This window comes from Bemisia tabaci, chromosome 8 (genome assembly GCF_918797505.1).
Source record: "Bemisia tabaci chromosome 8, PGI_BMITA_v3".
In the NCBI taxonomy this organism is placed as follows: Eukaryota; Metazoa; Arthropoda; class Insecta; order Hemiptera; family Aleyrodidae; genus Bemisia; species Bemisia tabaci.
Genome location: NC_092800.1, coordinates 5,068,523 through 5,086,575, shown reverse-complemented (window position 1 = coordinate 5,086,575; position 18,053 = coordinate 5,068,523). Strand labels below are relative to the sequence as shown.

The following is an 18,053-nucleotide window of genomic DNA, read 5'->3' as shown; positions in this document are numbered from 1 at the left end:
AATTATAGTTTCTTTGAACTCTGTGCCGATAAAAATTCAGAATTTCAGACTGCCAGCTTAACAAAGTATAACCTTAATTCAAGTTGGCGACTTGATTTAAAAAAAAAAATTAAAATTAAATCATATGGTTTCATTACATTGTTGACAAGTTAAGAAAAAGCTTATCAACGATGAAAGCCAGAAACAAAAATGCGATGGCAAAAATAGCCATTGCAACATTTGCCGCAAAATCACATTCATAAAAGATAATTCCATTTCTCTCTCTTTATTTCTCTTTATTTATTGTAATGTGAAAAATTTGTCATATGAAATTACGTCATAACATTTTGCATCGGCATGTAACCTCTGATAATTGGGTAAAGATTCATTTAATACATATACAATTTCAGAAAAAATCATTAATAGTTGTTAATAGTTTCCCAAAGGCGAGCTCTCCAACACAGTAGTGTTGGAACCAGCAGCTTGTTTATTCTGATCACAAGCAAAATCAGTCAAAGTTCAAACGAAAATTACATAGTCATGTTTTTCCCCCAAAAAATTGTTTGAGTCAATTTTATAATTTTGAAATGGAGTTACGTCCCTTCGTCTGACGAATTGGACTGCATTTTGCAATTTGGAACTATAACTTCTGGTTCATCTGAGAAAACACTTATGTGCATAGGAAAACTAATGGCACATACGTTGTTTTTATACTGGGCCAGAATTTATAGTTCCAAATTGCAAAATGCAGTCCAATTGATTGAAAATACCCGTATCATCCAACAAAATGGGGTAGTACCACACTTTTAGAAGACTTCACCCAACACTTTTTTCCCATGGAGCGTTTTCCCTGTATATGAGACTGATTTTGCACGGGGTTTCCGGAAAACACCAAAACCACGTCCAGACGTCACGTCGGTACATCCCCGTCGCGTACACGACAATCGCAGGCCCCTCCCCTGCTCGCTTTGTCGCCGTTCAAAAATAGCCCGACGTCCGTTTCGTTTGTTCGGCGAGCCGCTGCGCGCCGAGGAAGAAGAACAAAAAATCCGTGTTCCTTTGCTCGGCTTCCATTTATCTCTATTTCACGGCGACGGCGAGCAGAGCTACCTTGCTATGGAAAAACGCCGTATGAGCCTTCAGGCGTTGCCAAATTTCCTCCGATAAAATGTTATTTTTGAGAAAGTAATGAATATTTTGCCTTGAAATTTTCAGGAACTTTAGATGAAATTGCAAGCAACATATTCTGAAAAATCGGAAGAAAAATATTCATAAGTTTACTAGGAAATTCGTATTTTATAAACGGAAATTTGGCAACGCCTGAAGGTTCATACGGCGTTTTTCCTGCGAGCACGGCAGAGAGGTGCAAGCTTTCGGGCATCCTCAACAGAATCCGCCTTTATCAAAGCTTCGGATTCCTATTCACCCCGCCCCCCGGGAGCCGGGAGCGCGGGACCCCGGGGCTCCGGCCCCTGCGGAGGGGGCGCTGTAAATAAATTTCGAATTTTGTTGGCTGGTGCAGTGTCATGCATTCTGCTCCTAATCTTGGCCCGCGGACCCGGGTCTGTCTCTTTTTTACCGGCGGAGCTCACGCACCGAGCACCGAGCCCGAGACATGAGTTGGGGATAATTTATTCTCGCGCTCCTACCGCCGTGTACCTGCCCGACCGCCATGTTGCCTAACCTAACCTAACGTTTTCCCGAATTGGGACCAGCTCTGGAATAAGCACTTAGCCATGCCGGAAATTCAAGGGAAACTACGTGTATTATTGAAAATAAGGATAAAATACAATAAATTAACAACAAATGGGTTTGCAGGGCTAAAAGACAGAATATAAACATGATCAGGACGATTTGGGCCAATTACATGCCCGTTCTCAACTGGAACAAAGGCTAAAATTTAAAAAATTTAAACAAGAAAATGAGCACGGAACTGGCCGAGGTATGAACCATCGCCGAATAGAAAACTGGAAAAGAGTGCAAAGATGGACAGTGGAGCACCGGCTCCTAAAATAGGCTAGCTCTACATCACCGTACACAAATAAACGGATGCTGATTTACATTGGCGCTAAATAAGAGTGAGCGACCACCAGAGGTAAGGTTAATTAACGCTGCAGGAGTGGTGAGCAATGCCAACCCTGTCAAGTGTAACTATCTGATAACTGGCAGCTAATTCAGCAGTTATTGTGAGTTGTCGAACTTTTTTTACATCCAGACGTTCAAATCAGCATGCCATTCTCTTCACGCGTCATAGTGTCCTGTAGAGGCTCTTCTGAATCACAGAAAAACTGATGATAGTTAAAAATGAGGATATTTTGTTTCCATATTGATGGTCGAGACGTTTCCAATAAAACGCAACTCTTCTTGATTCGACAGTATTTTGGCAGTGAACTGATAATAGTGCAAATCTACATTTTTCTCTATAGATTTCACGTGACCTTATAAAAATAAATTGTCACGAAAAGGCACGACACAATTTTAGATGAAATATCTGAAAGGGATATGTTTGCATTGATTTTTTCCTCATCTCAATTGTTGCTTACATCTGTATGCATGGCACAATCTTTGAGCCACGTTTCTACTGCAGAGTTGGTGCCAATAATTAGCTTTGATTTTATTCGACAACTTTGCAACCTTGCGCGGTGTGTTTGCTTTTATTTCTATTTTCGCCTGCGTTCATCGCTAACTTGATCACCAATTTATGTGACTTTTCGTGCAATTAAAAAATAAATAAATTTAAAATGGGCAAAAGAAAAAATTAGAGGGAGGGACACTGAGGAGGCTGAGCCTGTGCGAGCGAGGCGTACCGCACCGTTGAAGATAATTAAAATTTATGCAGGAAAACTTCTGATTTTGGTCAATGAACTTTGCGCTCTCGGATCAAAATAGTCCCGCAAAAATATCCGAGCCATTTTTCTCTCTGCATGTCTCCTAGTCGTGCTCTGCTAAGTGCAATAATGGTACTTACACTGCGACATTATTCTTGTGTGGAAGGACCACAGAGATCCGTCTTCCTGTGACTGTAAATAACAATCCCCTTCATAGTGAGGTCTAAAAAATTCAAAATCAAACGGAGAGTTGAGGGTTAATTTATTGGGCTACACTAACACATGGCGGCGTCCAGATATTGTAGGAGTAAGTTCTGTAAGATCTTTGAGACGGGAAAAAATGTATAAAAGACAAAAGAAAAATACATATTTGGTAACTTGAGACAGTTTTCAATATCAGTAATTTGAGCACAGGAAACCAATTTGTACGGCAGAAAAGGTTCATATTTTAAATGATCTGCACCATGAAAGTGGTTGATATAAACTTACACATCAACTGTTAGAAAGGAAGGTCCATTTTCAAAACTTTAATTTTAACGAGTTCCATTCATATTTTTTTCGTTTTTCTTTTATTTTATTCTCTTTATAAAATCTAATCCTGATCAAAAATCAGTTTATTTAACGTATGAAAATATAATTTTTCTCAGTTAATTAGAGGAAAGGCAAATCAAACCACAAAAAAGTAAAACCAAATGAATTTCACTCGGTTCCTGTTTGATTCGCAAGGAAAGGAATTCACTGAAGAAAAGAAATCAAGCCTATTTGGTCTAACCGGACAGTGAGGCTTATATCATTTTAAGGGGGATGCAAAGCCAGGAAAATTTTTTTCAGCCATTTTTTTGCATTTGATCTGCTTTTTCGAAGAAGTTAGCTTTCTTTCATTTGGACCTCCAATGGTGTACGTGCTTTGCAAAATTTCGATTGATCTACCATTTAAACCTATGGAAAAGGATCTATGAACAGGTGTTGGCAACGAACATCCTAATAATCGATTTTTTTTTACCATAGATTCAAATGGGGGAATATTGATAATCGATCATTCACTGTGGACCTCTCACGATTGCGGTATAAACCCTCATGGACATCCTAGTCCGAGTATCAGATGAGACACTTTCAGCCTCTCTGGGGCTGTAATATTTACTTTCTTCTCCCGAGCGTGGAGTCGAGGGCAAGTTCAAAATCAAATAAAATACCGCTAAATAAACACGGCGAGTATAGCAGCGCGGGAAGGAGAGCTTCATTTGACTAATGGCGGTCCGTACGGATGGACGCGTTCCGATAAGGGCCGGTCACTAGGGGTGGCTCCTGAGTAACAGCTGTGACCGGCTTCCACCAACCCTTCATCTCACCCCTTCGCCGGCCGGCCATGGCGGGCTCTTTTTTACCCCTGCAGGAATAAACAGCGGTCTTTCTAATGGGGATTTAATAACTCAAGTCCGGCCCCGGGCGATCCGGATAAATCGGGACGCCCGGACCGGCTTCGGAGCTCCTCCTGCGGTCACCGATTTATTTTTACACCCATTGTTTCGTGGCTCGCGAGGTCGTATGCAGATCTCGTGGCCAGCAACTGTTACAAATTTGGCCGGTTTTCGGCCGAGGGTCCGACGCATAAACTAGGGAGCCCTCCTCGCTCGTATGGGATCATGTTTCGCGTCGCTTCTGCTCATTTTTTGACCGGTGCAGCATTATATCAACCATGCCAAGGAAGAACGCCATATGAGTCCTCAGATGTTGCCATTTTCCCTTTGATAAAAGAGAATTTATGGATAAAATTGTGGTTATTTTTTTTCAAAATTTTTGGACGATTTTGCTCGCAATTCGATCTAAAAAAATTGAAAGTTTCAAAGAATAATATGCATAACATTCCGGGAAAAGGCATGTTTTATCCGGAGGAATTTGGCAACTCTTGAATATTCATACGGCATTCTTCCTTATCACGGCGGATATGCTCTGTATAACTTTGAAATATGTTTTGCTTTGGAAGTGTATCTGATTTTTGTTTTTTGTTTGTTTCAGTTTGTGGATTTTCATTTTATGGAGGCTCAAACTTTTCCTCGATGTCTTTTAAAACGGTGAGTTTAAACAGTTTTTTATTTATTTTATTTTATTTTTGTAATTGATTGCAATATATGAGTCTCTTCACCAAATTATTAAGTTTAAATGTCAAAAAAATGCTGCATTTGAATGATTAATGACAATTTCAACCGTAAAATTCAATGAGGCAGTCTTCGTAATAAAAACAAATATTTTCTTCTTGCAGCTGTAGCTGTCAACCGAAAATTCAAGTTAGCATGCAGTGATTGCATCATGAGCATTTTGGGCTGCATCTAATTACGATATTAATAGTGTAAAGTTGTGGAAGTATTGTGAAAATTCCAAGGTTGTTAAGAGACCGTAAATCGTGGCTTTGATAAGTTGTGCGATCGATGGAGGAAAAGGATGTACCACCAACTAGACTTAATGCAACTTGAAATTCCGTATCATATTAGCGCAGATATTCGTGACATGCTTGTCAGATTATCACATAAGGAGACGAAAAAACATGCATCACAACGCACAACGTATCATCACTAACATAACCAGAATCTAATTTATCACAATATCATCGGTTTTCTCTTGGTCCTTCTGAAGGGAAAGTCGGTGAAAGTACAATAGAAAAAATTCCCGCATCTTTTGACGTTTAAAAATAAAAACATAGAATAAAAAAAGAATGAAATTTTCCACCTTCTACAAATAAAAAGGGGAAGGGTACCTCCAAAAATAGTAATGTACAAAAGAGGATATCAGTGATTAAGTGAAAAAAACGCATTCAAAATTTTGACGAGGATTTTTTCGAAGAGATTCTATTTATTTATTTTCCATTTTCACACAATAAGGGAGGAACCTGATTCTGAAAGGCATAGCACATAAAACAGCAAAACTGCGGAAAGCCGCAAAAAAAGGCAAGAAAGGAGTCGCGGGAGCATCCCCCTCCCTCCCGGGCTGGAGAACAAACCACCCCTCTTGTAACACCCCCTCCGCCGCGATGTGAACAGGACGCAGGGAACTAAAGCCCCGATATAATAACCGCTCTCATCCCCCACCCCCACTACAATCATTGGATCTATTCCGGGTCTTCCCCCTCCCCCACTTGCTCATCCCTCTGACACCCTCACACCCCCTGTGACTGGCTTTGGCTCGGTATTGGAGCCCATAAATTACTCGGGATTTATGGGCGCCGGACGACGGGGAAATTGCAAAGAAAAGGAGCCAGATACTGCCCTCCTAAGTAACAAACGCACAACTCCAATGGAGTTCCTATTTAGATGTGAGGTTTTTACTTAGCGGGGCAGGATCGAGCCACTGCGGACGCGCGTGCAAGGGTTGGCCGGGGGTCGGGGGCGCCGAGACTCGAATAAATTTTGTGCGCAGCGATAAACAAACACAAAAATGCATGAAAAGTCTTATTGGTCGTGAAAAATCCACTTCTTTTTTAGTCAATTCGGGGAGTAATCTATGGGTGCATTTATTTGTCGCACCCTATTCTTCTCTTCCGTCTTTCGGGAGTTTTGTTTTCGGGACAATTGAAATGAGATAAAAATGAGAGCTGTAACAGAATATTGATACATGAGAATTTGCAAAATTATTTTGTAATATGTGATGATACCGATTTCTGACTTCTTTTCTGAAAAGAAACAATCATCAGCGTACAGACGCTTGTTCATAGTGTTTTTAATAATTATTTATAAAGTACCACCCCCCTTCCCTTCTAACTCCAGTCGTAGGATCTATTCCGACCAGTCTATTCACATGATAACAGTAAACTTGCATCAAAATGGCAAATGGTTCTACATCGATGAATGCAGAATAAGCCATAGAATTCGAATTTGAGTAACTCCTCACAAATAACTTATAAGTGCACCCTGTCCCCCCTGTCCCTCCGAAAAAACGACAATTACAAAAAATTGATTCTAAGTCTCGCCCCCTCCACCCACCACCCCTTACGCCTTACGTTTCGCGTGGTCATGAAAGTTCATTGACTGCCTTTGTTCATCACACTGGACACTCCATATCCGGGGTTCTACCGGTCTGATTTTAACAAGAGAGTGAACGGGTTTGGAGAATTTGCAGGTATCTGAAATTTGAAGAATTTTGTGAATCAGTGGAAACTACCGAGTGAACTGAACACGAGGCTACCCTTGGTTCACGAATTGAACAATCATCGGAGAAGATATAACAAAATGATCTAATCTACTAAAATACGTGTGTTTAAATGGGAAATGCCGCCGGATCACTCGGCGGTGCATTTTCTTACTTTTAAATCTATTTTTATACCATTTCCCATATCAGAAAAATATTATGAAATATACTGTGAAATCAGCTCTTTAAGCACTTTCTGATGAAGCCGTAACAAATTTCATACAAATTCTCCATTGCACGCATGGTCCGGACAAATACTCATTTTTACGATATTATGTTAAAGGTTACAATAAACCCCACGTAAAGAAGCTATTTCAGGAGCGACAACGAATCGGCTGTTAGACGGTGCGTGGGCATAAATCCGTCCAACTCGAGCGCGGACCGCGTCACAGGGTGACGTTAAACGGTTGTTTGGTTTGGCTTGGAGGGCGAGGCCACTACCCGGACGATTAATTCGTTGACAAGAGTGTCAACGTCTGTCCGTCGCGTCGGGTACGAGGCCCTCGACAAAAAAGGGGGCGGCGCCCGCGGCCCTAATGACGTGTTGATGATTTCATTGACACGGGTCGATCGGATCTTAAGCGCCGATCGCGCCGCCTCCCGCCGCTTGAGACAGTTTATTGCGCCAATAAAATTATATGATGCGTTTACTGTCGGCGTCGTATGCTCCCCGCCCGGGCCGGAACCGCGTATCCGCCTGTGTATTTGCGAGGGGAGTTAGGTGGTTTTGTATCTTCGACGTCAACCTGTGCCCGGGAGGGTGCCGAGTTCCAGGCCCCCGGAGAACCTGCCCCACAACTTTATTACCGCCCTGTGGTTTGATCGTTCCAAGCGCCGCCTGACGTGCTTTCAGATATGTCGATTGCTGCCATTTAAACTTATGGAAAAGAATCGAAAAATGGTTTCCGCGACGAATACCTTAATAATCGATTCTTTACTATGCCTAAAAGTAGGGAGATATCGATAAAAGATCACTGACGCCTCGCCACTGAGCGGTTCGCTGATCGGCCGGGGAGATAGTCTGACGAGAGTAACATTCTATAAAAATGTTAAAGCAATCTAAATTTTGAGGCTAAAATTTTGTAAATATTTCCAACTTTAAGCGGAATCAGGCTGATTGCATCAGATCATTTTTTCTGATGTATTATTTTTTGAAAAGAAAACGAAGCAACACTGAATCTGATCCATATCCAAGAAGAAAAATCACTTATGACTTACTTTTCCCCTTATATTTTCATTTGCGAGGAAAATGAACAGAGGAAAGAATGAGAGAAGACAATGTATGGGCAAAATAAAAGACTTTAAAAGTTTTTTTATTAATAAACTTAAATTTAGAAGAAAAATTAGTTATGTAAAGTTAAACATCAGTATACATTATATCGCGCTTTTAAATTTAAAATATGAAAATATTAACAACTTAACTTTTCCCTTGAAATTTCCTTCGCGAGGAAAATGAACACAGAAAAAAATGAGAGAAGACAGTAAATGGGCAAAATGAAAGAGTCCGAATTTTTTTTATTAATAAACTTAGATTTAAAAAAAGAAATATTTATGTAAATCTAAACATCAGTTTACATTATATCGCGTTTTTAAATTTTAAATATAAAAAGACATCATGGAAGTCATTTGCTGTAACACTAACTTGAAATTCAATACTTAAAAATATCATATTCTCATGGGCAATTTTTTATCACCGTAGCAAACAGACAAAAATCCCAAATGCTTCCGCATATAGATTCACCCGGGGATCGAATGCAATATTTTTTACCCACGTGCGGTAGAACTCGAGGGGAGAATCGGAAAAAGAAGCTAATTTCACGCCAGGTGCGTAAGATATCAATGCCGCATAAAATACGCTCGGAGAATATCACGGAGACCAGATTGTGCCGCTTCCCTGCAACTCGCCCCCACAACTCAGCGGCCGCCCTTAATCGAGCGCAATCGTATTTTAATAACTTGGGGGCAATCAATCTTGCCTCGAGTGCCTATTCATCAGTCCGATTCGGAGACCCGAAAGTCGAAAAGTAATAAAGTCTGATAAGGGACGAGAGAGGAGGAAAAAGGAGGCAGACCCGAACGAAAATCCGCGAGAGCAGCGCACTCTGCCAGACAAAAGCTGGACGAGATAAGAGACGAAAATAAGAAAAATATCTAATATAATTTTCCCCCTTTTTTTCGCGTTTCCCTCCGGGTCCTCCCTCCGCTTTTCCAGGAGAAAAATAGCGGGAGCATTTTATCATTTTTGAAGAGGCTGCAAAGACCACAAATTCCGTTCACCCTCTTAGCGAAGTCTTTTATCATCCCCAATTTGCATATGCAATAAATGGGGTAGCGGTATTTTCTTCGCGAAGCGTGTCCTATCGGACTTTCTAGTGATTTGTGACTTATATTAAATATGAGGGCTTGAAAAGAAGAGCGGGAAACCGGAGAGAGACCGCCGAGATGAAGAGAGACGGAGATAGAAACCACCGCATTTTTCCTTTCGAGTTATTTATACGCGCGTTTCTCTTTTTTCGAGGACGGAGTCACTTTTTTCCCTTCCTTACTCGGGGCGAAATTTATTTAAAAAGAGGGAAATTTGTGCGAAATGCTGTTGTCGGGGATTGAGTTTGTTTTTTACTTGGAATATCATTAGGAATTTTCTTTTTAAGTTTCATGTCTTCCGGGCGTGACATACACAGTTTGAATTACACGGAAAAAAATTGAACATGACTTTATCATTTACAAGGTTAAAAGAAATGTGCGATAAGTACGAATGCTGATTTTATAATAAAATAATGCTATATGAACTACCACTATCCACGGTTAAATGAACAAATGCAATGTTAAGTTAACATATTATTTAATATAAACCCAGCATTTGATACCTGTCGCACATTTGTTTTAACAGTGTAAATGCTGAATCAACATTCAATTTTTTTTCGTTAAGCCACTTCACACATCAGCCACTTTTCCCATCACCATAGCATAGAAAAAAAATCCAGTAAATTATTTAAAATCGGGTTTTTAACGCTCAAAAGTTGCTTCGACGTGAATGATAGTGGAATGCTTTCTTCCTCACTTACGTAAATTCAAAGAATAGAGGAGAGAATTTAGGGGGAAAAGAGAGAAACAAGTTATTCAATAGATCCTGTTTTAGAGAACGAAAATTTCTTCAGCATTTTTTTGCGTAGATTTGTGAATATTTGGTTTTTATCCTGTCATTTTTCTTTTTTCCCCCTTGTTTTGATGCTGAGACACCTGTCTTTAAAAAAAAAACATACAGCAATTAGTATCACTACTTTCCTTCTCTCTTCCCATCAACTTAAATGCCATTTTTTTATTTTACCATTTATGCTTAATCCTAAATTGGCATTCGGTCAAATTTGTCAAACTATGCTAATGATGAAGGATCTGGGAAAAAACTGTTCCTCTTCCCTCATTTGCTAGGATTCTCTCCTCCTACTTAATGATCATGCGCATTCTTGGCGCCTATTTACACCTGTGCCGTCGCTTTAGCCTCTTGCGAACGGAGAAACGTGCTTTGAAGATTTCTGACTTTGTGAAGTATCTGAACTCAGATAAAGCTTAATCTTCATGGCTTTTTTCGAGGTTAATCTTAAGATTAGGGTCATCTTTCGTAGTTTTCGAGTTGAACGTTGGACAACATTGGTAAACGATCTTGTATCATTAAAATCATTTAGTTTGCGATACTTTCCAGAAACATGATGTGTCGGTCGATGAGATCATGGTCTGTCTGATATTACTGAAAGTTCACTAACTCAGAGTTAAGAGTTGAAAATGACGTCATCCAATAATTGGGTATTTCGTCAGGAGATACCCTCGTTGATTAGTGACACAAGGTATTCCAATTTGGTTCAATTGAGGGGATTGGAGGACAAGACACATAGGTGCAGTCTTTAAAAAAATTGATAGATTAATGATTTCAAGTAAAACTAGTCTAGATGCATATTCTGTGTAAAACTCGCTCCCATGTTCCAATTTTTAAGCATTAAAGAGTCAGTTTGGACTCTCTTTACGCCTAAAGATCATAATGCAATTTTGAAACTTCGAACACGTATTTCTCAAAAAAGCAAAAATTGCACCAATGCGCTTTGTCTTCCAAACCCATTCGATTTCTATCCACATTTTATTAAAGCAAAACTCTCCGGGAAGGGTTTGGAACCAATCGTGATTTCACGAAAATTTCGTTGAAATTTTGCCCTATAGAATGAATTACTCATTTTTTATGTCAGTTGACAACAAGGCGGGACCAGCTTCTTGCGCCACCGAACCGTGATGTCAGTAGTCGCAACAGGGTATCTTCACGTTAGAAGAAGAAAAAAGAAGAAAAAAAAGGATATCAGGTGGGTGGGAGGGAGGAGCAGAGCTTAAAATTGGTTAGTGTCACGATGGACAACGGTGAGCGCTGACTCAGGGCCTCTGGAAGCGTCTCAGGAAACCGGTTCCTGAGTCAGGTCCGAGGAGTAAAAAAGAAGTAAAAGTACAAAAAAAGACGGGCCCGCGAGGAAACTATTCCAGTCGAACAAAAGAACAATGCCAATGTTGGGATAAAAACCGTTGGATTGTCTCTCTCGCCCCCTTCGGCCAGCTTTTATTCCTCCTTCTCCTTGAATTTTAGCTACTCGATCGGGTTATTGAATTGGTTGCCAGGTTTTTTTGCCGGTCCTTAATTATTTTCATCTATGCTGCCGTGCCAAGGAAAAACGTCTTATGAGCCTCCAAGCGTTGCCAAATTTCCTGTGGTAAATCACTTATTTTCAGGAAAATTTTTGAATATTTTCCCGCCAATTTTTCAGATAATTTTGTTTGTAATTTGATCTAAAGTGGCTGATAATTTCAAGGGAAAATATTGATAATTTTCCTCAAAATGAAACATTTTATCCAAGGAAACTCGGCAACTCTCGAATGTTCATACGGCGTTCTTCCTTAGCACGGCAGTATGGCAAGGCTGTTCCAGAATTATAATTTTCCTGGTTTTTTCTAAGCAATATAAATATAAGGAGGATCTATTAAAAATGTTTTTTCTGGATACTGAATGTTAACACGGAAAAAGAGTATCATAATTTATAAGTATCCAACAACTCCTGACTGATTTTGGCGCCAGTTATGAGAGTAGTCACACCAGCCAGAGGTATGGTTGAGTCAGCCGATAGTGTGGCTGGGGATCAACCACACCTGTGTCTGGTGTAACTCTTCTTATAACTGGCGCCGAAATCAGCCAGAAGTACCTATGGTTGAGATTGTGATTCTTTTTTTTCAGTGAAATTGCCGGGTGATCCAGGAAACACGAGATTTCTTCCACAGTTATGGAATTGCCCTGAAATAAAAACAAGTTGCAAGTTCGAACACTGCTATGATGTAGAGTTCACCTTTACTAAATGTTTTGTAACAAGAAACCTAAGAATTTAAAAAAAAAAAATCAAACATTATCTTCAAAACGAGTGAGTGTGAAAAAACATTTTCCTGAAAATTATTTTTTTAAAAAAAGCTGACCCCCAAAATGCAACCCCAAAAGTCGTATTAAGCACTCAACTCACGTAAAGAACATTTATGTAGGTAGACCATAGTACTGATAATTCATCTGGTACTTGCTACGTTTTAATTGCACACACCTTATTGAGCAAATGGAATGGTAACGTTGAAAAAAAACTTCATAAGGAAAGGATCCTCATTGATTAAACTTTATAATGCAAGTATGATCACTACAAGAAATTAATATCGAAGAAGGTTATCACTTCAATCTCGTAGAGTACTCCATCAAAGTTATTGCAATAACTTATCGCCACGCAACACAAAGAGGGGAACACGAGCAGGAATTTTTCTGAGCCCATGATGCCACGGGGCAAGATGAGTCACGAAGGGACGAGGACGGATGGGATCTAGGGATGATTGTTAATTGGAGAGCATCCCCTCTGCTCCCCCAGGACTCCATGTTGCACCGCTGCAACTTGTCGAGGGATCGGAGTTAATAATTAAGTGGGATCTCTTTGTTCAAAATTACTAATTTTGGGGGATGAAAACCGAGAACATTATTCATTCTAATGCACCTGCCTGCTTTTTTATCTTTGCATGAATTTCTTTTCATTTGAACATAGTCTTCTTGACTTTTAAACTTACTTTGATGCGCAGTTAGGAATAATACTTCAAATCATGTGAATGATCCTCTCAGAAAATTTTCGTCCAAGGAACGCTTTGCCCTCCCTTGGCTAGTAATAATTCTAGGTTTAGATTGAATGAACATGGCCAGGCTGCCGATAGCTACTATTACTGCTCCTGAGCCACTCATAACGCCTACTTTCGGTATTGAAGGCAAGCTTGTCAGAATGACCGGGAGACACCTTGAAAACAGAAATCGCCTTCAGACAAAAAGATACAACACGCATTACCAGAGTGTTCGAATAGTTGTATGACCCAACATAACCTAAATCAGGAATCGCCTTCATACAAAAAGATACAACACGCATTACCAGAGTGTTCGAATAGTTGTATGACCCAACATAACCCAACTCAATGCTTCCAAAGAGGGTCAAGTGCTGAATTAACAGAATGTAGAAGAATAAAGAGGTATGACAGTAATAAGAAGTTGAAGTAAGAAAAAAAAAGAAGTAGAAGGATTGAACATCGAGAAGAAGGAAATAAAGCAAATGAGTTAGAGGATAAGTAAGAGGTGGAGCGAAGATTATAAAAATAAATAGAAAGAAGAATATGGGCGGAAAAGGAACATAAACAAGAAAAAGAAAAAATGAGAGATTGAGAATATAGGTTAAACAGAAAAGGTGAAAAAAGGGTAGTGCAATAATAGGAATGTTTACTTTCTACAGTAATTGTTATGGATTCCATCGCCCATTTTTCCACACCAAAACCCTCTTCACCAAAAAATAATAAAGAAAAAAAAGAGGGTATAACGAAAACATATTCGGAAGTTCGTTATACGCTGCCGTGCTAAGCAAGAACCTCGTATGGTCCATCAAGAGGATCACACATTTCCTTCGACGAATTACAAATTTTCAGGAAAATTTTAAATATATCTCCTACAATTTTTTCGTAATTTGATCTAAAAAATCTGAAAATTTCAAGGAAAAATATTCAAAACTTTTTACTGAATGTAATATTTTCTGCGAGGAAATTTGGCGAAATTTGAATGCATATACGGCATTTTGACTTACCACGGCAGTACGGTCTGCTTTTACACGACCACCTCGCCGAGTTCGAGGTCGACTCTTCCCAGAAATCCGTCGCTCGCTGATTTATTCCCCCGCACTGGAAGTCAAAGTCGGTCACTCAAACTGGTGTACTTGGCCCGGATTCGGACGGATTTTCGGGCTCATTTCTTTCGTGATTTTCCCCGCTGCGGCCCACCCCACCCCACCCTCCACCCTCCATGGCGGGGCGAGGGGGACGAATGGCGAATTTGCATACGTAACGAGGCCGCCCCTCGTCGGAGCCGACCACACATAAATGGCTCCTTGACGAGCCCGTCCGTCCGCCGAGACCAAAGCGCCGACGATTTCATTACAGCTCCGGCTCCCGATGTCTGTGAAGTTAGCACCCCCACTTTTAAAATTTGCAATTTTCTCTTTTGCTCATCATTGCTCATCATTTGCTCACCTCAAAAATCGCTTTCATTTTTTTTGCTCAGGCTTGTACTCCCCACAAATCGAACTTGAACTTTCAGAGAGGTCATTGACCCTAGCACCCCCACTTTGTCCGATCAACCTGAAAATGGTCTCAAACGACGCAGAATCATTTGCTCACCTTTGCTCAGGCCTTAGTTTTTGTTGTTCACCCCTCCCTCCCCCCCAAAATGAAAGGCGGCATTTTGGGGAGATCAAAGCCAGCACCCCCACTTGGTCCGATCGAGCTGAAATTGGTGTCAAACGACGCAGAATCATTTGCTCACCTTTGCTCAGGCCTTAGTTTTCGTTGCTCACCTCCCCCCTCCCCCCCAAAACGAAAGGCGGCATTTTGGGGAGATCAAAGCCAGCACCCCCACTTGGTCCGATCGAGCTGAAATTGGTGTCAAACGACGCAGAATCATTTGCTCACCTTTGCTCAGGCCTTAGTTTTCGTTGCTCACCTCCCCCCTCCCCCCCAAAACGAAAGGCGGCATTTTGGGGAGATCAAAGCCAGCACCCCCACTTGGTCCGATCGAGCTGAAATTGGTGTCAAACGACGCAGAATCATTTGCTCACCTTTGCTCAGGCCTTAGTTTTCGTTGCTCACCTCCCCCCTCCCCCCCAAAACGAAAGGCGGCATTTTGGGGAGATCAAAGCCAGCACCCCCACTTGGTCCGATCGAGCTGAAATTGGTGTCAAACGACGCAGAATCATTTGCTCACCTTTGCTCAGGCCTTAGTTTTCGTTGCTCACCTCCCCCCTCCCCCCCAAAATGAAAGGCGGCATTTTGGGGAGATCAAAGCCAGCACCCCCACTTGGTCCGATCGAGCTGAAATTGGTGTCAAACGACGCAGAATCATTTGCTCACCTTTGCTCAGGCCTCAGTTTTCGTTGCTCACCTCCCCCCCCCCCCCCCCCCAAAACGAATGGCGGCATTTTGGGGAGATCAAAGCCAGCACCCCCACTTGGTCCGATCGAGCTGAAATTGGTGTCAAACGACGCAGAATCATTTGCTTACCTCTGCTTACCTTGCTACCTCAGCCCTTGGTTTTCGTTGCTCATTCCTCGCTTGCCCCCCCCCCCCCCAAAAAAAAGGACGGAATACCAAAGGCAGCAGATGAGGCGTCCTCACAAAAGCGGTCTAATAGTCTGGCCGAAAAAACTAAGCGCGCAGCGTCGGAACATCGTATTTTCTAAGTGCTCAAGAAACTTATCAGTTGTTATTTTTTATGATGAGAGATTAATTTTTCACATTTTGCTCATCTGATTGCCATCGGAAAAAGACGGAAAATCTTTCGCGCGACATGAAATCGGAGCGCTAACAGCTGAACACGGAGAAACACTATGATTGAGGATGGCGCAGCAAAAGCGAGAACACTTTGAAATTAAAAAAGAAGTTGAAAAGATTGCGAGGTTCCCATTTTTCCCAAAAGTGCAGTTTTTCCGAAGATACTTCGAACTTAAAAATCAGTAGTTTACATTCTGATGGTTTGTGAGGACATTCTTCTATCATTTCGGAAATATTTCCTCAGCACCTCGCTTGCTTACTTTTCACGATGGGTAAAAAACTTTTTCTTTCCGGTACATTTGGATACATAAAACTTTGACAATTGAGGACTTTTTTGGTACAAATGCGTACCTATGAGACTTGCGACGCTGCCAAGATTGTGCAATTTTTTGTAGCGTTGGCGGCAGATGAAATTCATTCACTTCTAGTCGACTGACAAGTTTCACAGTCTGACTTCCTTACAATAATGAGAAAAAACTCGGAACACATCGAGGGCAAAATTCATAGCAGAACCATCGGATAAGGTACTTACAATCAGAGAACTACGTTGCACAATCTTAGCAGCGACAGAAGTCTCATACGCTATTTTACCGAAAAGTGCCTCAATTTTGAATTTGAAGTTTTGGCAGGTGCGGGATCCTGAAGGAGTGCACCTCTCTGTATTACACCCTCTTTAAACTGACCCGTTGAAGTCTTTAGCTAGGAAGTTTGTAAGTATAGTCTTTGACGTTCACTTAGAGCGTTCAGTTTCAAGCCACGAAACAAAATTCCGCGCAACTTCCGCGATGTCTTAGTTACTGTGTCTGCTTTTTGCGACCCTTATCATAGTGCAAAGAGGTGACGCTTCTGTCAAAATAACACCGCGGTAGTTATGCTGTTTTTGCAAGTGTTATGATGCAATCACTAACGAAAATTGGGAGAAAACCTGGTCCCTCCACTTTGCAGCCAAACTCTATTCAAATACCCCGAGTTCCCTGTCGATCGACAAATTTCGACTCACCAATGATGCAGAGGCGGATCAAGCAATTTGGCAACACCAGATTCCTCCATTTAAACCGATGCTAAATAATCGATTCTTGTCGGAGTGCCTGGCCCCTCCAAGAACCGATACATTTTCATAGGTTTAAATGGAGGAAATTCGGTGTTGCCAAATTGCTGGATCCGCCAATAATGAATGGTCATATTCTGTTTTCCTGACTTCTTGTTTTAAGGATTCGTCCTCTGTGTGTGTCAGTCTGTTGAGTGTGGGAAACAGAAATACCGACACTCAAAAGAACAAAAGGTTTTTTTAAAATGCTACAAGATCGTAAGGCTCAGGCAAAACAGTAAAGGGCCGCTGCCGTAAATACACATTATCCACGCTCTTCACGCGGCTACAAATTACTCGTCACGAGACCGCTCTATTGTGGAAAATCTTAAGGCTCTTCCTGACGTGACCGCCTCAACCCAGTTTTCGTCACTTTCCGCACATATGAGGAACCGCCTATTGCCACGTTGTTTCGCATCGACAAACGTTTCCCATCGATGCGTATTGGTAAAATATCGATTTATCGAGAAATCGTCAATTGCGGATATTGACAAGGGACGGTCGGCGAATTTATTTTGATGTCTCAATGTTTTCATCTGTTTACAAGGAGGCATATGGTCCGTAACAAAATACCCTATCTTGACTGATTCTTCTAAAAAACGCTTATGTCTTGGATTCTATTCTGGACTGTTATGCGATTTTTTAAACCTGGTTGAGGTATAGTTCTTCGACTCAAAACCTAGGAAGAAGACTAGGAAACAGGCCGATTCCTGTTTTTTTGTAAAAAAATGATGACCAAAAAGACTGCCTCAGTTCGCAGTCACATGTCCGGATGCTCACATGTTCCGTTTCTAACCGCCGTGATTTGAGACACTTCGTTCAAGTGAAGATAAAGTAAGAGTGAAGTGATCGTGAAGCAAGGCGAGGTGAAGGTGAAGTGAAGTGAAGGCGCAAGGAAGGTGAAGGTGAAGTGAAGTGAAGGCGCAAGGAAGGTGAAAGGCGAATGCGAATCGAGGATGAAGGATGTATTCCGCCCGTGGGTAAGTCAATTCTACATAATAATACTAATGAAAACACTTAACATTAATGAAAAACTAGGGTGCTCCGCCCCCTGGCCGTTACGCGGCGAACCC

The 18,053-nt window shown here is 41.2% G+C and overlaps 1 protein-coding gene across 4 annotated transcripts in view; it reads left to right on the top strand.

The window, feature by feature from the left end:
* The window catches only part of Antp (homeotic protein antennapedia), a 395,272-nt gene that overhangs the window by 48,754 nt on the left and 328,465 nt on the right, over positions 1 to 18,053 (top strand). For all 4 annotated transcript variants that reach the window (XM_072303373.1, XM_072303372.1, XM_019052870.2 and 1 more), the window contains one exon: positions 4,824 to 4,879. The gene's annotated coding sequence lies outside the window, so the exon portion shown is untranslated. The remainder of the gene's footprint in view (positions 1 to 4,823; positions 4,880 to 18,053) is intronic.